This window comes from Mesoplodon mirus, assembly GCF_964341445.2.
Source record: "Mesoplodon mirus genome assembly, chromosome: 7".
Taxonomy (NCBI): Eukaryota; Metazoa; Chordata; class Mammalia; order Artiodactyla; family Ziphiidae; genus Mesoplodon; species Mesoplodon mirus.
Window position 1 is genome coordinate 86674394 of NC_138983.1, and position 27277 is coordinate 86701670.

The window sequence follows — 27277 nt, forward strand, 5'->3', positions numbered from 1 at the left end:
TGGGACACCTTTCATAGGAAAGGGAGGACGACTCAGAAGGCGGAACTCACGGACCAGGGGCAGAGCCAAGAGCCCTGGAAAGTCATTTCTGGGCAAGAGTTGGACTGAAGCCCAGTCAAGGAACTGCCGATATTTTCCCAGCTGGACTTCAGAACTGCTTTGGGCCAGGGACTCCTGTGTGTTTCCTGTTTTTCTTCTTTTGGAACAAGAGGAGTGTATGTAGCAGTTATGCTATGTCTGTCCCACCAATATGTGCTGGGTGTGTGAGGGACAGACCCTTTGTTCAGAGGTCTTCAGATTTCTGGAAGTAGTACTTGATGAGCTGAACATAAGGTACTACACCCATGAGCCCCATCTGTACCTGGACTTGATTTAGACGAGATTCTGGAATTTGAGCCGATGCTGTTACTGGGGTGAGATTTTGGGGGGCCTCGGGAGAGAGGAGGAGGAGTGTGAATCATTGAGGACCCGAGGGCAGGCTGTGGTAGCCGGCCTCCAAGATGACTGCTGATAATCCCCGCCTCCTGGTCTTCAGGCCTGTGTGTAGTCTTCTCCCACACTGGAGGGTGACGCCCTGGGTAACCATCAGGATATTGCAGCAATGACAGAGCATGACTTCTGAGGCTTAGTCACAAGAGATGTTGCCATTTCCATCTTGTCCTCCAGGATCACTTGCTCAGGAGGAGCAGCTGCCGTGTCATGAGAACGCTCGAGCCACTCTCTGGGGAGGCCCACGTGGTGAGGAACCGGGGCCTCCTGCTGACACCCATGTGAGCAGCCGTGTTCGAAGTGGATCCTGCGGCCCAGGTCAAGCCTTCAGATGACTGCAGCCTTACGAGGGACCCTGAGCCACAGCCGTCCTGCTAAGCTGCTGCCAAATTCCTGACCCCACAGAAACCGTATAGATGATAACACATGTTTGATTTTGCTTTAGGCTACTACGTTTGGGGAGAATTCGTTATGCAATCATGATAACTAATACACATTCTGTGTTCATTTTACATGAAGGAGACAAAAAATGTTGAGTTCTAGTTAATGGTATATGTGCTAAAACATTTAGGGGGAGGACTACAGATGTGTGCTATTTATTTTGAAATGCATCCAAAAAATAAGATGGATTAATGCAGGACAAGAAGGATGGGTAGACAGAAATGTAATAAAGAGTACAGCAAAGTGTTAGCGGTAGAATTAGGAGGAGAGCTGTCTCTGTAAAATTCTTTTTGCTTTGCTGTATGTTTGAACGTTTTCACATTAAAATGCTGGGGGGGGGCTTCCCTGGTGGCGCAGTGTTTGAGAGTCTGCCTGCCAATGCAGGGGACACTGGTTCGAACCCTGGTCTGGGAAGATCCCACATGCCACGGAGCAGCTGGACCCGTGAGCCACAACTACTGAGCCTGCGCGGCTGGAACTTGTGCTCCGCAACAAGAGAGGCCGCGATGGTTAGAGGCCCGTGCACCACGATGAAGAGTGGCCCCTGCTCGCCGCAGCTGGAGAAAGCCCTCGCACAGAAGTGAAGACCCAACACAGCCATAAATAAAGAAATAAATAAAATTAAATTTAAAAAAAATGCTGGGGGGAAATGGCTGAGTAATTTCTTAACTTGGGTGGTTGGTACATGAGCGTTCCTTAGATGATGATGATGATGATGTAAACTGCAGAGATACCTTTCATTTGCTCCTTAGTCTGTTTATTTCAGAATAATAACTATTATTTGAATGGCTGAGGGAAGTGACTAGGTAAGTGGTCCTGAGTGAGACCAGGGAAGGGTGTGGAGGCATCGAGAGACCTGGGGACTCAGAGGGGTCTGGGGCTGGGACACAGAAAACAGAGAATGGGACCTTCACACCAGTGGCCACAGAAGAAACCTGGGAATCATGCCAGGGACTAAGTCGACCCAGCTACTCTGCCAGTAAGCCTGGCAAGGCCAAGAGGATGGTGACAGACAGGAAGTCTCCTCCCCAAATGCCATGAGGCCTTCTGGGGGGGAGGGGAGAGAAGGAAACCCTGATGGCTGTGTGTCCCCAAAGTGACCAGGCTGTGAGTGACAGTCACTGAGATAACCAGCCTTAAATTTGACTGAAAAGCGTTATTTTAGATTAGATTGAATACATAACCTCCGGAGAAGTAATTTTCTCCATAAGCCTCAGTCTCCTCTTACCTGTAAAATGGTAATAAAATATTTAAAAACCTCTTAAGGCAAGAGGGATTTCAGTTACCAATATGTCTGTACATCTGAGTTGAAGTATATAAATTTAGATTCTGATACAGATTCATATATATTCATATATATGTACAAACACACACACACACACTCACCACAGAGGTACTGACGTGTGCAGATGGACAGAGCACAGTCTTGGAGGAGTTTGTACCAAAAAGTCAACAGGGAGAATTCTGGTGATAAGGGTGACAGCTTATCTTTTACTGTTTTCTAACTTTCTGCTTATCCCAATTTTTTCACATTTGATTATGTTCTACTTCAGAACCAGAGAACATAAGCGAAAGCCAGAGAAAGACAAATATCATACCATATTGCTTATATGTGGAATCTAAAAAAAGGTACAAATGAACTTATCTACAAAACAGAGATAGAGCTACAGATGTAGAAAATAAACTTATGGTTACCGGGAATAAGAGGGGGGAGGGATAAATTGGAAGAGAGGGATTGACATACACAATACTATACATAAAAGAGATAACTAAGAAGGACCTACTGGATAGCACAGGGAACTCTCCTCAATACTCTGTAATGGTCTATATGGGAAAAGAATCTAAAAAAGAGTGGATACATGTATATGTTGAACAGATTCAGTGTGCTGCATACCTGAAACTAACACAACACTGTAAATCAACTGCACCTCAATAAAAATTTAAAAAAAAAGGGGAGGGCTTCCCTGGTGGCGCAGTGGTTGAGAGTCCACCTGCCGATGCAGGGGATACGGGTTCGTGCCCCGGTCTGGGAGGATCCCATATGCCGCGGAGCGGCTGGGCCCGTGAGCCATGGCCGCGGAGCCTGCGCATCCGGAGCCTGTGCTCCGCAACGGGGGAGGCCACAACAGTGAGAGGCCCGCGTACCGCAAAAAAAAAAAAAAAAAAAAGGGGGAAAGCAGAAACTGAGACCCATCCTCCTAGCAAAAGCCCCTCCCCTAAGCCGCCAAGGAAGCACCCATGAGTACCTTGCCTGATGATGGGAACGCTGTGGGTGGCTCTGTCCACCTTGAAGGAGAACATCTTCTTGCTGGCACTCATGGGCCGCCTGTGGGAGGCTGGTGGGACCATGGGGGGCTCGGGGGACCCCTGCGACCAGCTCCTCTGCACTGGCGCTGTCCAGATGCCCGGGTAGAAGGGGGTCTGTGGTGGTGAGGGTGACTGGTTCAGTTGCTGGGTGGCCCAAGGTGGCTGTGGCCTTGGCCAAGGTGCTGGGCCCCTCACCCATGGGAAGGAGACCTGCAGGGGCAGACAAGAGGGTCAGGGGAGGTTACGAGCAGCTGGGGTGGTCTTCACCTTTCTGTCCCGGAGACATAATTGCTGCCCTAGATTTCGGCGTATAAGTCACTTCTCCCAAGAATCCCTCCCAGACTCTCCCCAAATTTGGGATGGCGGTCCCCACCATGGGTCACCTTGCACACTATCACACCACCATTTATTGGGTGCAGCCTTCGTGCCAGGCACCCAGTCAAGAGATTCACATGCATTACCTCATTTAATACCCCTGATGCTCTGTGATGAGCCCGAGGCTGAGCAAGACCTAGTGACTTTCCCAGGACCACAGATTTGGCAGTGAGCGTCTGAGCTGGTACAACGCCACCTCTGAGCTCTGAGAGGCTGACAGCTTTTTGTCTACCTTGCTCAGCACCGTATCCTCAGCTCCTAGAATAAACCCTTGGCACATACACAGTAGGTCCTTAAATATTGGTTGAAAGAATGAATGAACACATCTCCGAGATTCAAGCCCAGCTCTCCAGGACACACACATCCACACTGTGTGTCTCCCTGGCACTCCCATTCCACCTGTTCCCCGAAGCCGAGAGCTCTGGGGTGGCAGGCACCCCAACTGGCTCGAAACCCAGCTGGCTCATTAGCCTGTGATCCTCAACATCTGCCACATCTGATTCTTGCCAGACGCTCCATAAATATCTATCGAGGGAACCTTTTTTCATCTGACCCGGCGGAAGATGTCTGTATCTACTTTCATTAGAGAGCACATCAAAATCCATCTACACCGGGAGAAGCAAATGCTGAGAGGTGCTGACACCTGGCTTTTTCTTGGTTAATGCTGTTGTGGCCATCCCTCCCTGTGCCTAGTGGTTAAACCGTCACATCGTGAATGCTACCGTTTATTGTAATTACTCACCGATTTCTCGCGATAGCCCTGAAGGGGAGGAGCTCTCCTTATTCCTAGCTTACAAATGAGGCTTGGAGAGGTTAAGGACTTCACCAAGCTCAGGTGGTGGTGGAGAGGGTGGTGGGACTGGGGTTCTGGAAAGCTCTTTCCCTCTCTGTCTCTCTCTCCCTTCTCCGCCCCAACCCCACCCCCAGTCGCTTGGCAGAAAAAAATACACTTTTCAAGGAAGAAGCTAAGTTCAAAGGTTTGCCGCCTGTGGCGGTCACGTTTCTCTTTCTGCAGACTGCAGACACGTAATGAGAAACAGGACAGAATGCTTCCGAAATAGGAGCACTGGCAGACAGAACTTCCTATAGCTCCAGCTGGATTGTATTCAAGAGGAAGGTTCTCCACTCACTCAGGTTCCCAAACCAGTCTTTTAGCTACAGTCTTTCCCAGCCAAGTCAAGAATCTGGTGAATTCCCCTGAAGACTTTTTTGGAGTCAGGGAGAACACTGTTCGGGAAAATCAAACTCCAATTGCCTGGCGACACCTGGCCCAGCATTTATGATGACACTGGCCCCGTTGAAACCTGTTTCAGGAACGGACTTGGCAGTGTTCCAGAACTCTGTTACCTTATATGAAGATCCGAATTTCTCTCCACTGTGGGCACCTCGGTCTCCACCTAAGCTTTCTTCCTTTCTCTCCTTTCAGAAGCTGAGGTGTCCTGCTCCTGCCTTGCACTCACTTCTCCATCCATCCGATCCCTTCCCGTCCTCTCCTCTGGGGCTGTCTTGCCTCAATCATTCCTACAACCTTTCCTCATCGATTTAATAAAGATTTATCGAATGAAAGGGCTGAAGGTGGGAAGGGGGAAATTTGAATATGTTTTACCCCCGCCTGATAGAAAACAAATCGAGAGACCACGGGTAGTGTGGAGGAATTCCCTTTTGTGCTGGGATGCTCAGGTAGATGTGCCTCACTGCCCACTAACTGCCAGGGTGCTAAAGGGAGTGCTCATATCTCATGCCTCAAGTGGTTCACTGCCGTAGTGGACAGGCCGCAACCCACCTGGCTCTTCTGGAAATTCCAGGAATCTCCCTCCCAATCTGTCGGCCCATTGCTGTGGGTGGGGCTAAGCAATCAACCAATCACACTCCCTGGACATACTGATTGGTTCAGTGGTGGGGCAAGTGATCCAATCAGAGCCAAGGAGACCCAAGAAGACTTGGCTGGACACCAGGATCTGGAGTGACCTGGTGGGACTTCAGAATGCAGCCAGCATGAGGGAGTGGAGCCCAGACATGGAGAGAGGGAAGCTGTTTATTTATTTTTCAAATTGTGGTAAATAACCTGCAACATAAAATTTATCATCTTAGCCATTTTAAAGTATACAGTTCAGTGGTGTTATGTATAGTCACATTTCTGTGAGATGGATCTCCAGAACTTTTTCATCTTGCAAAACGTAAACTCTATTAACCATTAGACAACAACTCCCCATTCCCTCCGCCACCCAGCCCGTGGTGACCAACATTCTGTCTCTATGAATTGGACTACTCTAAGTACCAAGTACCTCAAATAAGTGAAATCACATGGTACCTGTCTTTTTGTGACTGGCGTATTTCACTTAGCATAATGCCCTCAAGGTTCATCCATGTTGTAACATGTCAGAATTTCCTTCTTTTATTTTATTATTTTTGTGTGTGTGTGGTAGGCGGGCCTCTCACTGCTGTGGCCTCTCTTGCTGCGGAGCACAGGCTCCGGACACGCAGGCTCAGCGGCCATGGCTCACGGGCCCGGCCGCTGCGCGGCATGCGGGATCCTCCCGGACTGGGGCATGAACCCGTGTCCCCTGCATCGGCAGGCGGACTCTCAACCACTGCGCCACCAGGGAAGCCCTTCCTTCATTTTTAAGGCTAAATAATATTCCACCATACAGTTTAGAGTGTATTTTTTTTATCCATTAAGCGTCATGGGCACTTGGGTGGTTTCTACCTCATGGCTATTATAACTATGCTGCTGTGAACATGGTGGGGAAAATAAGGAAGCTGGTTTTGAGCACTGGCTGGGGTGCTACCCTGAAGTGCTCCATCCCTGAGGCTGGCTAGAGCTGGTTTCTGTTGCTTGCAGCACACGGAGCCCGAACGATAGGGCCCCTAGTGGGAAGGAGCCAAAGATGTATAAAGGCAGCAGAGACTCCAAGCTCTTCGGGTTTAAAAATTTAAAAATAAAGGTTTTTTTTTTTTTTTTCCTCTGAAGCATGTTGGTTGAGGGTAGCTTTAGTTGGATGGTTAAAGTTGGTTTTCTCTAGTTTCCCGGCTTGCTTTATCAAAGGGAAGTTCAAGGTTTTCTCAGAAATTGCTGCTGGCAACTACAACGATACAGGCAGGGAGAAAAGCAAACATAAGAAGAAGACTCACATTAAAAGCTAGCTCTGGGCTGTACAGGAAGCATGGGGTCAAGGTCAGTTATCAACAAGTTTGTTTTTATTATTTATTTATTTTAGATTTAATTCTATTTATTTTTGTCTGTGTTGGGTTTTCGTTGCTACGTGCAGGCTTTCTTTAGTTGCGGCGAGCGGGGGGCTACTCTTGTTGTGGTGCGCAGGCTTCTCCTTGTGGTGGCTTCTCTTGTTTCGGAGTGTGGGCTCTAGGCGCATGGGCTGCAGTAGCTGGGGCACATGGGCTCAGCAGTTGTGGCACGTGGGCTCTAGAGCGCAGGCTCAGTAGTTGTGGCGCATGGGCTTAGTTCCTCCACAACATATGGGATCTTCCCAGACCAGGGCTCGAACCTGTGTCCCCTGCACTGGCAGGTGGATTCTTATCCACTGTGTCACCAGGGAAGTCTTCAAGTCTGTTTTTAGAAACTTTAGTTTAAAAATACACGCTAATGCCTTTTCTCTTTCTTTGTGTCTGTTCTCTGACCATATGGTATGTTGCCATGGTTGGGTTTTTTGTTTTGTTTTTGATGTAGCGTATGTTATACTCCTCATTTCTTTTCCATACTACCTTTAAAATAGCAGGTTGGGGCTTCCCTGGTGGTGCAGTGGTTGAGAGTCCGCCTGCCGATGCAGGGGACACGGGTTCGTGCCCCAGTCTGGGAAGATCCCACATGCCACAGAGCAGCTAGGCCCGTGACACATGGCCGCTGAGCCTGCGCGTCCGGAGCCTGTGCTCCGCAACGGGAGAGGCCACAACAGTGAGTGGCCCGTGTACCGAAAAAAAAAAAAAAAAAGCTTGTTGTCAACCACCTGGATTAACCATGACCACATCCACGGCTGAATTTATATTAGCTTTAATAAACAAAGGTCAATGATTTACTCAAGAAATCACTATATATTTTTTTTCAAATTATCTCCTTGTTCTATGTGTTATTTCTCCAATATCTGCTTCTAACCCTGAAAAGAGTGTAAGTTGAACGGGAGACCCTAAAAAAAATTCGAAGTAGTTTGCACATCGAGTGCCTACAGTACACATGAATTCTGCCAGGAAGCCCTGGAGCCTGCAGAGAAGGTGGAAACTTAGACCTTGCCCTTGGAGAGCTTGCTATGTGCTCTGCCATTTGTAAGTAATTGTGGACAATACAACGACTATGAGCCACTGTGTAGAGAAGCCACAGATGTGCCACAGACTGTGCTGGGCACTTAATGCATGTGGTCTCATCTGATCTCCAGAATAATCTTGCAGGAGGCATTTTACCCCTCATTGTGTGGATTAAGAAACTGAAGCTCAGAGAGGTTAAATGACTTGCCCAAGGTCTCACACCCAGGAAGCGGTGACACTATTTGACTCCAATACCTGTGCTCTTAGGACTTCTAGGTTACTCGAAGTCATGATTTATTACCTGCTTTCCATACTCACAAACGGATCTTAGACGATCGGTTAGTGAATGATAGGATATTTTCCGAGTTAAAAAAAGGAAATGAACATTAGATTGTGTGAAAAACCACAAGACATCGCATGGGCTACTTAGAAATGGGATTTTCTAGGAACACTGACAACTGTCTTATGGAAGTGTTATTCATCTGGTACATGCCACGCCCTGGAAGCAGCTCAGAGGACCCCAGCCTCCATCTGGGAAGACCTGTGGTATGTTTACTGCTGTACCAGAGGAGTGCTGGGGCCAGCTGGTACCCGCTCACGAGAACCGATTGTTAAATGTCCAGGAATTTTGCCAACTGGTTGATAAACACAGCCATTAATAAGAATTAACTTACATAAATTTACAATTAAATTATATTAGAAACAAAGGTGATACAAACTTAAAAGTCACCCCTTCCTAATTATTTTACTCTATTTTATTATTACCTATGCTCTTGAGGTTATTTCACTCTACTATATGTTTCTGTTGGAAATGTTACATAGTAATGTGTTACCACACCTCTCTTTCCTTCTCTGTATTCAGGGATGTGTGATTGGGAGTTTGAAATTGACCGTGGAGGGCGTATTACAACATAGAAATCAGGAAATGTTATAAATGAGGGCTTGATTTTTAAAAACTTTTATAAATAGGTTTAATAATGGTGGTTCATGTAGAGCTTGATTTTGTTTGTTTGTTTGTTTTGTTGATTGCCTAGACTTAAGACAGTAATGGAGAAAATGTTAACAATGCAGATTATACAAAAGCATGTTGTGTCTTAGCCATTATGTTATGAATAGAGCAAAAAAATGGGGAAACGTTCTTCCAGTATTTGAAAATTATTATCTGATGCAGCAACAAACTCACTCATGTCACTGATGAACATGTGGAGTTCTAACGTCTTTCTTTTTTCACTGGTATTATTCATAAATCCAAAATATCCAAAAATACCCACGAGTGCTCAGGTTGGGAACTCTCTCATTCGTCAACTGCAATGAGAAATTGGCTATGGATACAAGACTTCAGCTAAAGTCAATGAAAGCATTCTGTGAGACTCAGCTGGCTATATAGAATTTACAAGAAAGGGTAATGTATTTCTTGTTACATGGAAAGACTGTGATACACATTCTTTATATCAGTAAACCTTATGCTATGCATCCATGTATTTACTTTTTCCAGAGAGCTGGTCATTAAATATTTACCAGCCAATTGCTGGCTGTGCTGGCACCCAGCAGAGTGCCTGCTATGGTAGGTGTTCGCTGACTGAGCTGAACAGTTGGCAAACGGAGTGTAAATAAAAAGCACTTTGATTCTGGGGCTGGGATGGGGAAAATACATGCTATGCCTGGCGCATCTTGTAACAGCAGAGAGTAAGGAAGTGCCCAAAACGAAAAGGTGGGGAGATGCTCAAGGACACAGCAAGCAACCTGAAAGAGCTCCCAGTGGCCAAGGCTGGAAGAATTTGAGCAAAGAAATGCTTAATGAGTATTGGATTATAAACTCAAACTGTAAAATCAGTATGCATGAGTCCATACTGACCTAGATACATTAGTGAGTAAATACATAAAGGAGGGAGAAGAGATCGTCTTCCTTACAGAAGAATTTAACATACATAGATGTGGAGCTTAATTCCCACAGTCTGGAAGGGCCTGGGGGATAGGGGTGATGGTGGCGAGCAGGGACACTGACCACAGCATGGAGGAGCCATGGACCTGGAAAGACAGAATGGAGACTAGAAAACATGGCCAGTAGATCTCAGAAGCCAGGAGAGGGGGCTACTTGGTGCCAGGACAAATGGCCTTTATCTCAACAGCTACCGGGGTGTCACTGTAACTCAGAGATGGGTAATAATTCTATGTCCCCAAGAAAAGGGTAAGTTATGTACGGGGTTTCAGTGTGAGAAATCAGGATTATACATTTAGAACACAGAACCGCCAAGTTATACATTATTTTTAGGTTTTGGAACTTAAAAGAATTAAGTCCCTTTGAGCTGTTCAGAAAAGCCATTCGTTTGGGGTTTTCCCAGCTGTGTTAAAGGAGATCTGGCCCATCTAATTTTCCCATTTTCTTGTAAATCTTCAACCTTACGATTTTTCCTTTCCTTTCAAGTTCTAATCAGCTTCCTGGTCAGTCCATAAAATGTGAAATAGAATCTAATGAGAAAACAGCCGGATTTTTGCAAATAGCTTTTGCTACCCCTAGACTTGGCCTGCTTCAATTCGGTCTTGCCAGATTGAGAGATGGAATGAATGAATGAATGAATGAATGATCATCAACTAAGTTCAGAGAAGGAGCAACGTGGTTCTGGTTTGGTAACAAAGGGTGTGGTCTGCCAGAGGAAGCAGGAAGCGGCCTGGTTCCTGACCGAGTCTGGGTTCTGTCTCAGCAGGATGCTAAGGGTTCAGCCCGCGCTCCCGTCTCCACCTCCCCCGATGTCATCTGCATTGCCTGTAGACATCTGGTGACAACACAGCCTCAGGGGTCCTTGTGTGTGAGTTTTTGCTGCGGAGGCCTAGTCTGAGGCTGTCTGCTGCCCCGTGCCCTCCACTTCACTGATCTTGGGAAATCGCCTTTGATAGAAAACACCCAGCCTCAGGATTTCTCATCACATCAGTAGGTCCCCACGGGACCTGTAAAAGCACAAGGTAGAGGAAATCCTACGAGGTCAGGTAGATGACAAAGCTTGACCAGAAAGAGGCTTTGTTCTGAAGGGCCCCATGCTCTCTGGTCATTCACTCAGTTGCCGGCTCCTCAACCCCTGGTACAGTAAAGCCACATCCTCCTCAAGAACGGGCCCTATTCAGAGGTCCCAGAAACGTGGAAACGCCACCCTTCTTGGGGATGGACAACTAAGGCCCTGACTCTGAGCTTCTCATCACACCTGTTCACCACAGGAGAGAAATGAGCAACTCTGCTTCCTTGGAGACTGGCCTGGGACTTTTCCAATGGAAAAGTGGATTATTCGTCATTTCCCCCCCCCCAGATCCCTAGTGGCAAATCCCGTTCGGAAGGCTCCACTTAGGCAATAGGAATGCTTCCTAATGTCATGGACATCTTTGTTTTTGCCTCCGCCGCATCCATTTCTTCCATCTTCTGGATGGGCACCTTAATTTTTTTGCAGGGAAGACACCCTTTCCCTGACAATCCTGAGTCCATAGAACTCTGACCCTTCCACCCCAGGGGTGAGACCATAACCCAGGCCTGGCCAATCAGAGCATTCCTTGCCCCTGGCCTCAGGGATTGGTTCAGGGGAAGCCACGTGATCCAAGCCACTGTCAATGAAGATGCTGGCTCTTTCCCTGGAACTGCTACTTTGTAGGGTGCTGGGGCTGCTGCTGGCCACTTTCCTACAGGTGAGGCAAGAGTCTGTCTGAGATTGGGAAGCTAACAGGGAAGAAAGAGTCAGATTCCTGACCATGATTTGGGCGCCTGGATCCAGCTGGGCCTAAGCTGCAGCTTTTGGCCTTTTCAGTTCCATGAGCTTTTTTTTTTTTTTTTGCCTAGGCTAGTTTTAGTTGGTTTTCTGACACTTGCAAACAATCAAATTTCCTGGACAGTATGCTTATTGAGACTTTAGCATAAGCATCACTATGTACTCAGAGTGAAAGTTGTTTTAAAGGTTATGACATGCTCAAATAAAACCCACCAGACTGTCATCATGCACCAAATTTACATTTTAACTTATAAAAGTAAAGCAGCATCTCCAGAGAAGAATGATTTAAGACCAAGGAATCAATCATAAGACAAGTAGTAAAACGCTGCTTAGAGAAATTTTGATAGATAAATAGTTCTCTAGCTACAGCAGGCTTCAGACTACAAATCCCAAATTTCTGCTTCAAAAGTGACTCAGGGAAGACATTCCATAGTTTCATTTATTTCGTTTTTTGGCCTCGCCGTGCACTTGTGGGATCTTAGTTACGTGACCAGGAATTGAACCCAGGCCCTCAGCAGTGAGAGCACTGAGTCCTAACCACTGGACCACCAGGGAATTCCCAACAGTCCACAGTTTTAAAAGAAAACTTTCCAGTTGAAGAAACAGGTAAAATTTATAATATGCATCTGTTGTATATATAATATGTTAATGTCTAGTACATTTATCAGATCCATGTCAATGTAATTATATTATTACTATATTTGCAAATGCATATATATGTGTATGTATATTTAGAACCACATATTTCCAGCTCTTTTTTAAAGAGGTATTGAAAAGACTGTTCAAAGTTTATTTTTCCAGCTTGTCTGTTTTTTCTTATTCCTCAGTAAACTTAAGCAATTAACCAGCACATTTCCTGGCACACAGTAAGGCTCAATCTGAGTGAGTTCTTTCTCCCCAGCTCCCCCGTCTATTTTAAGTTCTTCTTTCAGAAACCAAGTCAAATGAAAGAGGCAGTACTGCATAGTGTTCCAAGCAGAGGCTGGTAAACGTTTTCTGTAGAGCCAGACAGTAAGCATTTCCAGCCCTGTGGGCCATAGGATCTGCACTGCTTACTCTGCCCTTGTAGCCGACAACACAGGCAATACTGAAATGAATGGGATGGCTGTGTTCCCAGGAAACTTTACAAAGACAGGTGATGGCCCGCACTTGACCCTGGGCCATAACGTGCCGACCTCGGGTTAAGACCTTGGGATCCGGCGTCACACAGACTCTGGTCCGGCTCCCGGCTCTGCTCCTTCTCTGGGACCCTGACGAGTGTGTCATTTCTGTGCCTTGTCTGTAAGACACAGGGATACTAACAGCCATTTCTTAGTCTGTGAGAAGTGCGTGAGATAGTGCACATGAAATGCTGGGAACACTTCCTGGTCCATAATAAATGAGCATAAAACATTAGCCATCAGGTGTGATCACCATCGTCAAAAAAGAAGAAGAAAGGGGGCAACTGAATTCGTCCAGGAACGGCAGCAATATCCCTGGTAAACAGTTAGTGGGTGGACTTCCCTGGGCGCACAGTGGTTAAGAATCCACCTGCCAATGCAGGGGACAGGGATTCGAGCCCTGGTCCAGGAACATCCCACATGCCGCTGAGCAACTAAGCCCATGGGCCACAACTACTGAGCCTGTGCTCTAGAGCCCGCGAGCCACAAGTACTGAGCCCGCGTGCCACAACTACTGAAGCCCACGCACCTAGAGCCCATGCTCCGCAACAAGAGAAGCCACCGCAAAGAGAAACTCGCGCACTGCAACGAAGGTTAGCCCCCGCTCGCCGCAACTAAAGAAAGCCCGCGCGCATCAACGAAGACCCAACGCAGCCAAAAATAAATAAATAAAATAAATAAAATAATTAAAGAAAAAAAGTTAGTGGAGCCAGGGACTTCCCTGGCCGTCCAGTGGTTAAGACTCCATGCTTCCAATGCAGGGGGTGCAGGTTTGATCCCCGGTTAAGGAACTAAGATCCTGCATTGGTGCAGCCAAAAAATAAGTTAGTGGAGCCAAACAAGCAAGGAAGCCAGATAACTGAAAATGCATTTTCTTCTATTATCAGTGGCTTTCGTTTTTACCCACATAATGAATCATCCCCTGTCAGCGTGTGAAATTGCAGGTTGGACTGGGAATTGCAAGACCTTCCTTAACCGCTGGGCAGTGAAGGACCTGCCTGGGCTCTCACGGCCCCACGATGCTTCGTGCTATTAGGAAAAGGTTCCAAGGGACTCAGGAGAGCCGGCTTTTAATCCTGTCTCTGGATCTATATGACTGATGCCTAACCTTGGGGAAGTCACTGAAACTCTCTGAGCCTCAGTTTATGCCATGATAGGGGTGGTCCCAGGGACCTCTATAAAAACAACTGAAGGGGGAAAGGGGACCTGGGATTAATGAGTAGCTCCTTGGCAGAAATTGGAAATTGAAGCTCAGAAAGGTAAAGTCAGTTGCAGCTGGCATTTCAACTTGGGTCCATCCAACTCTAAAGCCCTTGCTTTCTCGATTGTGTTCTGCAGAGCTTCCCCATTAAAGCAGCAAGGAATATTGGCCGACAGAGGGCGCTCTTCTCGCAAGACAGGACGTCATGACATTGCAGGGACAGAAGACAGTATCCAGGAGCCACGGGGGAGAGTCTGGCTGGACTGGGAACAGGGCAGAGCAGGCTACAGGGAAGGCCAGACACAGGCTGTCATGGGGATGGGGGCTGCCGCCAAGGAGCTGTCAACCCCCTCATGGAACAACTCGGCACGTCATTTGTGGCCCCTGGCTTCCTTTTTCATTCTGGCCATTTCCATCCGTTTTGCCGTATTTCAGAACAGAGAAAGACATGATGGATACATACGGGTGACGTGGGTTTCCTTACTCAGCTGCCTTGTAAGAACGGCGCCACTGTGACTAGCACAGCTTGTTTCCACACCTCCTTTCCCAGAGCTCAGAAAGCACGAGTAAAGGCAACAACCAACAAAACCCACAACACGGCAGCACACCTGACTCTGGGACTTCAATTTCCCACGCCTGGTGCCAAGACTCTATGGGATTAATTAACGGTTGCTTCAGGGCATTGCAGGTGGCCCTGCGGGTTATGTCCTGCACAGTGGGCGCCATCCACATGGACTACGTTGTGAATGGTGACCCTGGAGTTGTGCAATATGGCAGCCCTAGGTAATACTTTGATGAGAGAGGTATAATTTACAAAGTATGGTCCTGGGGGCTTCCCTGGTGGCGCAGTGGTTGAGAGTCCACCTGCCGATGCAGGGGACACGGGTTTGTGCCCCGGTCCGGGAAGATCCCACATGCCGCGGAGCGGCTGGGCCTGTGAGCCATGGCCGCTGAGACTGCACGTCCGGAGCCTGTGCTCTGCAACGGGAGAGGCCACAACAGTGAGAGGCCCGCGACTGCAAAAAAAAAAAAAAAAAAAAAAAGGATGGTCCTGGGCACAACCTGGCTGCCAATGCACTTTGTCAAACAAGAGTTTTTCTTTATATTTTTCCATCTTGTATGTTATTCTATGGGTAATTTATCTGCAAATATATTTATCTGCAAGCGGGGGCAGGTCTTGGGAGGCTCCCCTGTCCAAAAGGACACTTACAGCATCTTGGCTGCTCCATGCTGGTTTGCTTGACTCTAAAGCTGAGGGTTATCATGTGCTTATTAGGTGCCAGACGCTGGACTAAGCAATTTACGCACTTTGCCCACTTAATACCACAGTCACTCAAGGTGGTAGGAACTATTGTTACAGGAGTGGGGACCGAGGCCCTGAGAGGTAGATGATTTGTGCACGTCCAGTATAAAAGCCGGTCAAGAGCAGGGCTGGGACGGCGCTGGAGTCAGCCTGACCTCAGGGCACGTGCTCTAACCACTGTGACATCTGCAAACACATCTGGATTCCTAACCGCCCCGCACCTCACCCGCCTCCCCCAGTAAAATGCTGTCACAGCCTCCTCTATTGGTTAGGGTCACCACAAAACCTGAACTAAATGCTTTCATTTGGGAACTCTTTGTCGGGAGAAGAACAGTTCTCATCATACTTAATCTGTATGATATCAGGGCAGTCCTCCGTGGAAACTCCATCCAAGGAGGAAACACAGCGCCCTCACCAGGGACCCCAAAATCAATTGGAAACAAGAATATGCCGGAAGCAAGACGGCCACGAATTTTTTAGAAAAACTGGGCTTCAAAATATTTGATGACAGATGCTCTTCAATACCTCTCCCTTTTCCCCCTCTTCCTTTCTCTTCTTTTAAATAGCCAGCAGGTTGGGGTCATCAGGAAGTGGAATTTGTAGGAATGTGTCAGTCAGTCCACAGGCCGCCCTCACACGGACGCTGCAAAGGACCCCTCCATGAATATGAGCGTCATGGATGGAAGCTTCTCAAGCTGGGGGCGCCCTGGCAGAGAGCACTTTTGAGAAGATGGGGCTGTGGAGAGTCCTGCAAAGTGCCCTGGGCACAGGCCAGGGGAACACTTGTGCAGCTGCCTGCAGTCAACCGAGGAATGAAGCAAGGTGCAAGTGCGTGTAGGAATAAGAATTGAAAAAATCCGTGCATATTCGAGTGACCGTGAGAGTATGCTTTCCTCGGTGTGAAAACCAGTCAAGGCTACTGCTCCAGCTAGCATCAGACTAAATGGTTTTCTCCCCTCCTTTTTCCGCAAGTGGGGATAGTGTTTAATTTGCACTGACAAGCTGTGTGGCCCTGGGGAGATTACTTAACCTCTCTGAGTTTCGGATTCCTTGTCTGTAAAATGGGGATCACGGGAGAACCCATCTCATAGGTTGCTATGAGCGTGAAATAAGGGAGAGCAGGTGAATTGCTTAGCACAGTGCTGTTCACGTCAGTGATTCCTCCTGCTGCTCTCCTGGTTTCTCTTCTTACAAAGCATCTTCTTCCGTCTTATCTACTCAAGGTTAGAGGTCGTCATCACTTTTTCCCACAATTATATAAGAAGCACCTTGTAAAATAAAGTCCCCATTCCATAGTTGTACACCCGTGTTCATAACAAACTTACTCAAAATGGCCAAAAGGTGGAAGCAACCCAAGTGGCCATGGATGGATGAGGAACCTAGAATAGTCCAATTCACAGACACAGAAAGCATGGTGGGAGGGGAGGAAGGAAGCAGGGGGTTTGATGTGATGGGCATAGAGTTTCAGTTTGGGAAGATGAACAAAGTTCTGAAGATGGATGGGGGTGATGGCTGCACAACAGTGTGAATAGATTTAATGCCACTGTGAACTGTGCACTGAAACATGGTTAAGATGGTAAATTTTATGTGTATTTTACCATAATTTTGAAAATTAAAAGTTAAAAACAAACCCCAAAATGAAATACCTCCAAGGTTTCTCCGAGGTTTGGGGTGATAGAAATGGAGGAAAATGTTCTGAGAGCAGGTTGTGGTGATGGCTGCACAACTCCATCAATATATTCAAATTGATTGAATTGGACACTTCAAATGGGTGAAGTTTCTGTTATGTAAATTGTACTTCAGTGAAGCTGTTAAGAGCAAGCAAGCAAACAAACACATGCTGTGATCCGGAGGAAATTTTGGAGGATGAAGGAGCTGTTCACTGTCTTGATTGTGGCTATGGTTTCACAGGTGTACCCATATGTCAAAGCCCATCCACTTACAGACTTTAAACATGTGACGTTTATGGCATGTCAATTATATCTCAAGAAAGCTGTGTTTTAAAAAGGCAGAACAGTATTCCATATATAAACGAACTCCTTATAATATATTAAACTCCTTATAATATATTAAACAATATAATATATTAAACAATGCCCCCTTTGGATGGAAATAGTTTTCAAATTTTATGCCCCTATAAATAATATTTCAGTAAATATCTTTGTAGGAAAAAAGAAGAAAAAAATGCAGATATTGTTTGCTGCTCCCCCTCTTCTTCTCCCCACGGGCAAGCCACAGAGTCAGAATTTCCCAGGGAGGGGGTCTGGGAACCTGTAATTTTACTGAACATTCCTGAAAAATTCTTGGAATCAGACATGTTGGGGCACATTGAATCAAACTTCATGAACTTGGATTTTCAGGCTTGGGAGTGTGAAATCCCCTTTTCTTTGATCCCTAAAAAATTCTGTAAGTGTTCCATACAAATGATTCTAAATTCCCAGGCCCTACTCCCAGGGAGGATGTGTATGGTTGCCAGATTTCGCATAAATAAAGAAATGAATAAATCAATATATAATAAACTATAGGGTGTCCGTTAAATCTGAATTTCAGATAAACACCAAATAATTTTTTTAGCATAAGTGGTTCCTTGCAATAGTTGGGCCACACCTGTACATAACAATTATTTGTTGCTTCTCTGAAATTCAGATTTAACTGGGTGTCCTGTATTTCTTCTGGGAATCCTAAGTATGAGTCCTCAGGCCTGGGGTGAAGCCCAGATCTGCACTGTTGGTCTGCTCCCCACGTGCTTCTCACGAGGAGGATCCTTAGAACTCATGTTGAGAACCCCTGATCAGGTCAACACCTTCTGGGTCAGGAGCCCCTCCTCAGGGCGGCCAGTGGATCCCAGTGCATCCCACAAGTGAGCACACTTTAATGTTGGTCCAAGGAGGAAAAGGGGGCTGAGAAGCAGCAGGAGAAACCTGCCCCAGATTTTCAAAGCCAAACGTGGTGGATGCGGTGTCATGGGCCCTGCAGCCGGAGGGACGGTGCTGATCTTCTCTGAGTGAGTATTTAGGGCTGCCTAGGGGACCGACACCACAGGATTCTGTCTAGATTCTCTAAACTTTATTTATTTATAACCAGCCTCGTCCCAGAAAGGACTTTAAGCCTCAGAAGTCTCAGTCCATGCAGCGTTCTTGGTGCTGGGGAGTGAGGTTAACACGCCGTCTCTCTGGGACACACACGACAGGTATTGTGTGCTCACCACGAATGGGCATTATTCTGGGAGTTTTACAATTAGAACCATCTCATTTAGCCCTCGAGATAAGCCTGCAAGGTCATTGCTGTCGTTGGCCCCATTTTGTAGATGAGGAAACCGAGGTTCAGAGGGGTCCAATGGCTTGTGCAAGAGTGCACCGAGTAGGCCAGTGGCAGAGCTGGGGTTCTGACCCAGGACTGTGTTGCTAACCAGCCCCCATCCCGCCTCCCTACTGAACCAGATACTTCTGGTGACTGAGCTTTGCTGGGCGAATTTTGGGTTACGTTCCGCTTAACCTGGGGCCATACTTTAGGTCCTGATCCCGGGAACATTTCTGATCCGGTGTGATAACAGCTGGCAGGCCTTGAGTGTCTACTCCGGCCAGAGACTTTGACTTTTTATACATAGATACTCTCTCAACGCCCTGCACCGCTGAGAAGACCCAGACCCAGGCACGCAGAGAAGCCTGGCCGAGGTCGCAAAGCTAGGAAGTTGCAGAGCACTGATCTGCCTAAAAAGGAAGCATCCATCTCTGCATCTTCAAAAGCACACACCTGCTTTCCACCTCCCCTCGCCAAGCTTCACTTTTCAGGAAAATGCTCTCGCTCTGGGCTGGTCCCTAGGCAACTCTTGCATGTAATTCCACGAAATGCCCAGAAGAGGGCGCGAGGACTCGCTCTCCGCGGGCACCCACGCGATGGGGCTGAACTTCGCAGAATCGCGAAAGGAAGAGTGACGCGCTCCAGACGAACTCCACCTGTGGCCGTACCCGAGCCCTAGGCTGCACGGAAGGTGACACAACACGGCACCTCTGCACCCCGCCCTCCCCCCGCCCCCCCCCTCCGCAGGGGCCTGGACTCACCGAGGCTGGGTTTTCGATGACCAGTTCATAGGTCAGCCCTCCGGACCCAAACCTCAGGATGTCTCCCGGTAGGAGCTTCACAGCCACGTTCTGAATGTGGCACTCGTTGACGAACGTGCCGTTGCAGGAATTGAAGTCGTGGAGAACAAAGCTGCTTTCGGCCTCATTATATTCAATGAGTGCGTGATGGTTGTCGACGTCTGCAGACTGAAATGCAGAAGGGGGACAGTCAGAGCCAGGAATAACAGGAATAACAAGGAATAACTAGTGCCACTGACACTGGGGGCCCCAATGTGCTAATCACTTCATCTGGCTGGACAGTCACTGCAATCCTCATTTTAAGAGGAGGATGCTGAGGGTCAGAGAGGTTAAGTGACTTGCCTAAGGCCACACAGCTAGTGAGTGGAGGGTCACCAGAGCCTGACAGCAGACCCAGAATAGATGCCCAGTTTTGGGGTAGGGCGTCAGGCAACACAGAGGCAAGAGGGAACTCGGGGGGAATTGGCCAGGAATTGGCCACTTGATAGTTCTCTGATCCCATGCAAGTATCCTTTTGGTTGTCCCGAGTGGCAAGACAGCAGAAATGGCCCAACACAAACCAGAAAGGTCAGTTGGCAAGTGACAACTGTCCATTTACTGCAAGTGTTAAAGTTAAGGGGAGGTTTTGTCATAATTGTTGTTTTCATTTGTTTGTTCTATTCATTTCAAAAATAACAAGTGTTTTCTAATAATGCAGAAAATGAGAACTAGAGAGAAACACAAAGAAGACATTAAAATCACTTAGACTCCCGTCCCCCAGAGGCAGGCACCGAGAACACGGTGGTTCACATCATTCCAGTCTTTTCTCTATGCTTACAATCTTTTTAAAAAGTTTAAACACAATTGAGCTCACACCACAAAACATAGTTTTATAACTACCTTTTAAAAGCCTTGGTGTACAATGAAGGTTTTTCCCATGTGATTAATTATTAGTGTTGCTTCTTAAAGCTAATCAGAATTTATCTAACCAAAGATGATCTATTTTTCAATAGGGGCCCTGGTGTGACCACATTTCCCACAAAAGAGAGAGACCCCAGACAGTGAATTGTCAGTGGGGTCAGAAACCTCCTGTGTAACCACTTTAATAAGAAGAATGAGCAAAACTCAGCACCAAGGAGGAAATATCACATCCCCCCTGGCCCTGGCGCCCTGGACTATGGGCTGCAGGGCACGTGCGAAGTCTTCTGTCTTCTCAGGACACTGCCTATGAGCCATCCACTCCAGCCTGAGACTTTGCAACTATTTTCTAAGTCACTCTTCTCAGAGCGCCTCATCCAACTTTCATAGAGAGTACTTGGACTTAGAAATCTATACTAATGTCCCACAATATAATTATAACCAATAGCTTTTATTAATAATAGCTTATAGTATATGAATAGATAATAATATAACTGCATATATTAGTAGAATATATTAATGACACATTATGTGTAATTACACAAATGCCAGGAAATTTGCTAAGTGCTTTACTGCATTATCCCGTTTCATCTTCACAATAATTCAAAGGGATACTTCCTCATTTCAAAAAAATTTAATTTTTTATTGAAGTCTAGTTGATTTACAATGTTGTGTTAGTTTCAGGTGTACAGCAAAGTGATTCACTTATACATATATATAATATCTATTCTTTTTCAGATTCTTTTCCATCACAGGTTACTGCAAGATATTGAATATAGTTCCCTGTGCTGTACAGTAGGTCTGATAATTACTCATTTTTTAGACGAGGAAACTGAGGCATAGAACGATTACGTGTGCCCACAGTCAGCCACTTTGACTCGCCTGGCTTGTTCCCAGGTTTGCCTGATTCAAATGACTGTGCCTTTACCCACTTTTCAAATTCCTACCAAACACTTTGACACTTAAAATACTGGAACACAAGAAGAAAGCAGGAGTAGCTCTATTAATTTCAGGCAGAGCCAACTTCAGAGGAAGGAAAGTTATCAGGGATAAAGAGAGGCGATACATAGTGATAAAGGGGTCGATTCTCCAAGCAGACATAACAGTCCTTCATTGTATGTACCCAACAATAAAGCATCAAAGTATGGAAGGCAAAAACTGATAGAACTGCAAGGAGAAGCAGATGAATCCATCATGGTAGCTGGAGACCTCAACAGCCCTCTGTCAGTGACGGGCAGACCCACCAGGCAGAAAATTAGGAAGAATGAAGTTGAACTGAACAGCACTACCATCATCTGGATCTAACTGGCAACCACACAGCTTCATCCCACAGCAACAAAACACACATCCTTCTCAAGCTCCCATGGAACATTCATGAAGCAGACCACATTCCAGGCCACGAAATATACCTCAACAAATGTAAAAGAATAGAAATTATGCAAAGTACGTTTTCAGAACACAATGGAATTAGGCTAGAAACCAATACCAGAAAGACAGCTGGAAAATACCCAAATATTTTCAGATTAAACAACACACCTCTAAATAACAGATGGGTCAAGGAGGAAGTCTCATGGGAAATAAAAATTTATCTTGAGCTAAATGAAAATGAAAATACAACCTATGAAAATTTGCAAGATGCAGTGAAAGCAGTGCTTGGAGGGAAGTTTATGGCATTGAAGGCATACATTTGAAAAGATCTAAGCTTCCACCTTATGAAACTAGAGAAAGAAGAGCAATATAAGCTTACCACAAGCACAAGACAAGAAGCAATGAATGAAATAAAAAGCAGGAAAACAATAGAGAAAAGTCAGCAAAATAAAGAGCTGTTTGGTTTTTTTTTTTTTTTTTTTTGTAAAGATCAATAAAATTGACAAACCTCTAGCAGGATAACCAAGAAAAAAAGAGAGAAGATACAAATTACTCAAATCAGAAATGAAAGCGATGGCATCACTACTGATCTCATGGACACTGAAGGGATACTAAAGGAATATTATGAATAATTCTATGCCCACAGATTTTATAACTTAATGAAGTGGACCATTTCCTTGAAAGACACAATCTACTGAAAGTCACACATGGAGAAATAAATACTCTGAATAGACTCATATCTAGTAAAGAATTTGAATCAATAATGAATAACCTTCCAAAATGGAAAGCACCAGGCCTGGATGGGTTCACTGGTCAATTCTATCAAACATTAAGGAAAGAATGATATCAGTTCTCAATAATCTCTTCCAGAAAATAGAAGAAGAGAGAACACTTCCCAGCTCATTCTGTGAGGCCAAGCTTATTCTAATAGCAAAACCAGATAAAGATATTGCAAAACAGGAAAATTGCAGACCAATACCTCCCATGAACATAGATGCAAAATCCTCAACAAAATATTCTCAAATTGAATCCAGTGATGTATAAAAAGACTTCTACACCACAGTCAAGTGGGATTTATTCCAGGTATGCAAGGCTGGTTCAACATTTGGAAATCAATTAATGTAATCCATCACATCAACAGCGTAGAGAAGAGAAATCGCATTATCATAACAGTAGATGCAAAAAGAGCATTTGACAAAATTAAACACCATCCATGATAAACTAACAAACCACCGAACCACCACAACAACTCTTGGCAAATTAGGGATGGAGGGGAACTTCCTCAACCTGATAAAGTACATCTATAAAAACCCTAAAGCTAACGTCATATTTAATGGTGAGAAACTAGAAACTTTCCAATTAAGATCAGGAATAAGGTGAAGATGTCCCCTTTCACCACTCATTTTCAACATTGTACTGTATGTCCTAGCTAATGCAACAAGGCAAGAAAAGAGAATAAAAGATAGATTGGGAAGGAAAAAGAAATCTTCTTTGGTGAGGTGTTTGTTCAGATCTTTTGCCCATTTTGCAGATGGCATGATTGTCTATGCAGAAAATCCCAAAGAACCGACAGAAAGCCCTCCTGGAACTAATGAGCAATTGTACCCAGGTTGCAGAATACATGATTAATATACAAAAGTCAATTGCTTTCCTATATACCAACAATGAACAAGTGGAATATGAAATTAAAAACACAACACCATTTACATTAGCACCAAAAAAAAAAACTGAAGTACTTAGGAATAAATCTAACAAAATACTTAGCTATATGAAGAGGTATCTGAAGAAAACTACAAAATGTTGATGAAAGAAATCAAAGTAGTCTAAATAAATGAAGAGATATTTCATGTTTATTTGAAATTCCTTAATGATATATGATGTTTAACATCTTTTCATATGCTTATTTGACATCTGTAGATTTTCTTTGGTGAGGTGTCTGTTGAGCTCTTTTGCCCATTTTTAAGTTGGGTTGTTTGGTTTCTTATTGTTGATTTTTAAGACTCATTTATATTGTTTATTTATTTATTTTATTGAAATGTAGTCGATTTACAATGTTGTATTAATTTCTGCTGTACAGCAAAGTGATTCAGTTATACATATATATACATTCTTTTTAAAATATTCTTTTCCATTATGGTTTATCACAGGATATTGAATATAGTTCCCTGTGCTCTACAGTAGGACCTTGTTGTTTCTCCATCCTGGATGTAACAGCTCACATCTGCTAACGTCAACCCCCCACTCCATCTCTCCCTCAACCCCCTCCCCCTTGGCAACCACAGTCTGTTCTCTATATCCATGAAGACTCATTGATTTTGGATACATGCTTACAGCATCTTTATTCATAACTGCCAAAAACTGGAAGCAACCAAGATGTCCTTTAAAAGGTAAATGGATAGACAAATTGTGGTACATCCATACAATGAAATACTAGTGATAAAAATAAATGAGTTATCAAATAACAAAAAAGACATGGAGGAATCTTAAATGCATATTGCTTAGTGAAAGAACCTAGTCTGAAAAGGTTACATACCGTATGATTCCAACTGTATGAAATTCTGGAAAAAGTAAAACTATAAGGAGAGTAAAAGATCAGTGCTTGCCAGGGGCACAGGGGCTCTGGGGCTCAGAATGCAGAGGAGGGGCACAGGGGATTTCAGGGCAGTGAAAATATTTTTTATGATACTGTAATGGTGGATACTTGTCACTATACATTTGTCAAAAGGAAAGAACGTACAACGCAAAGAGTGAACCCTAATGTAAACTATGGACTTAGTTAATAATAGCATATCAATATTGGTTCATCAGTTGTAACAAATGTACCGCACTAATGCATGATGTTAATAATAGGGGAAACTGTGTGTATTGGAGGGGTGGATATATGGGAACTCTCTGTATTCTCTGCTCAATTTCCTGTAAACCTAAAACTGTTCAAAAAATAAAGTATTTAAAAAAATGAAAACACATTAGTTCTTTGGAAAATGTCACCCACATCATCTTCATCATCATTGCCATTGATCTTTGTGTCCTTTGAACCTTTGATAACCCATGAATGAGAGAAATTCTGTGTTACATTTTGTTTGTCTCTTGCCAGGCTTCACTGCTTTCAGTTCCTCAAAAACTGTCAAGCCATTATTAAGAAATCAAAGCAAGCAGGAAGTTTTAAATGACTCCACAAATTCGGGTGAGCCTCTACCACATGTTAGGCCAGGAGACAGCTTCCTAGTTTGGCCCTATAATATCACTCGCTCCCTTTACTTGGAAAATTGCTAAATGCTGCTACTGGACAGACGCCCTGCTGCTAATACAGACTGACTCTATAAGCCCCAGCCTACTGAGCTGTCCAACTATGAGATGAACTGTTATTTATTTATTATTATTTTTATTATTATCCTTATCATCCTCTAACATATTTTGAGGGCTTCCTGTGAACTGGGCCCTGCTGAAGCATTTTGTGTGCATTTTTATCATTTAATCTGCATGACAGCCCTAAACAGGGACTCTATTATTATCTCCATCTTAGAGATGAAGAAGCTGAGACTCAAAAGGCGAAGTGAGAGGACAGCATTACCTTGATACCAAACCCAGACAAAGACACTACAAGAAAACTACAGACCAATATCTCTTATGAACACTGATACCACAATCCTCAACAAAATAGGAGGAAACCAAATTCAACAGCACATTAAAAGGATCATACACTATGACCAAGTGGGATTTACTCTTGGAATGCAGACTTGATGGTTCAACATATGAAAATTTATCCATGTAATACATCACATTAACAGAAAGAAGGAAAAAAATGATCATCTCGATTGATGTACAAAAAGCATTTGACAAAATGCAACACTCTTTCATGATAAAAGCACTCAACAAATAGGGAATAGAGGGAAATTACCTCAACATAATAAAGGTCAAATATGAAAGGCCCACAGGTAGCATCATACTCAAAGGTGAAAGACTGAAAGCTTTTCCTCTAATTTCAAGAATAAGATAAGGATACCTGCTTTTGCCACTTCTATTCAACAAAGTGCTGGAAGTCCTAGCCAGAGCAATTAGGCAAGAAAAAGAAATAAAGGCATCCAAATTCGAAAGGAAGAAGTAAAATTATCTCTGTTCACAGGCAACATGATCTTACATGTACAAAATCCTAAAGAGTCCATGAAAAACCACAACCCTCTTAGAACTAAAAAATAACATTCACTAGCAAAATCATAGGACACAAAATCAACACACAAACATCAGCTGTGTTTCTATATGCTCACAATGAACAATCTGAAAAGGAAGTTAAGAAAATAATTTCATTTACAATAGCATCAAAATGAATAACATATTTTGGGATAAATTTAACCAAGGTGGTAAAAGATGTGTACACTGAAAACTACAAAGTGCTGCTGAAAGAAATTAAAGACACAAATAAATGGAAAGACACCCTGTATTCGTGGGTTGGAAGACTTAATATTGTTAAGATGTCATTACTACACAGCAGGATCTACAGATTCAAAATCCCAACAGCAGTTTTGGCAGAAATAGAAAAATCCATCCTAAAATTCATATGGAATCTCAGTGGACCCCAAATAGCCAAAATACTCTTGAGAAAGAAAAGCAAAGTTGGAGGTCTCACACTTCCTGATTTCAAAACTTACTGCATACAAAGGTACAGTAATCAAAACAGTGTGATACTGACATAAGGTCAGGCACATAGGCCAATAGAATAGAATAGAGAGCACAGAAATAAAACTTTGCATATATGGTCCAATGATTTTTGACAAGGGTGCCAAGATTATTCAATGGGGAAAGAACAGTATTTTCAACAAATGATGCTGGGAAAGACTGCAAAAGAATTAAGTTGAACTCTTACCTTACACCATGTATAAAAATTAACTCAAAGTGGATCAAAGACTTAAACAGAGTCTAAAACTATAAAACTTTTAGAGGAAAGCACAGGAGGAAAGCTTTATGACATTGGATTTGGCAATGCATTATTGGATATGATACCAAAAGCATAGGCAGCAAAAGTAAAAATAGATAAATTCAACTATATCAAAAATTAAAACTTCAGTGAATCAAAGGACACAATAAACAGGGTGAAAGGCCATCTAGAGAATGGGAGAAAATAGTTGCAAAACACAAATCTGAAAAAGGGTTAATATGAAGAATATATAGAGAACTATAACTCAACAACAACAACAAAAAAGAACCCCCAAATAACCTGATCAAATATGGGCAAAGAACTGGAATAGACATTTCTCCAAAGAAGATATATAAATGTCCAACAAGCATATAAAAAGATGCTCAACATTACTAGTCATTAGGGAAATTCAAATCCAAACCACAGTGAGATACCACCTCATACCCATTAGGATGGCTACTATCAAAAACAAACAAACAGCAACAGAAAATAACAAGTGTTGGCAAGGATGTAGAGTAGGGGAACACTTATGCACCGCTGAGAATGTAAAATGGTGCAGCTGATATGGAAAACAGTAGAGCGGCTTCTCAAACAATTTAGAATAAAATTATCATATGATCCAGCAAGTCCACTTCTGGGTATATACCCCAAAGAATTGAAAGCAGGAACTTAAAGAGTTATTTGTACACTCATGTTTATAGTAGCATTATTCACAATTGCC

General features: G+C 44.4%; 1 protein-coding gene across 1 annotated transcript in view; it reads right to left on the reverse strand.

The window, feature by feature from the left end:
* LOC309808850 (forkhead-associated domain-containing protein 1-like) overlaps positions 1-27277 on the reverse strand; it is a gene marked incomplete at both ends in the record, with an annotated part of 409265 nt that overhangs the window by 258687 nt on the left and 123301 nt on the right. The gene's annotated exons all lie outside the window — the stretch shown is intronic.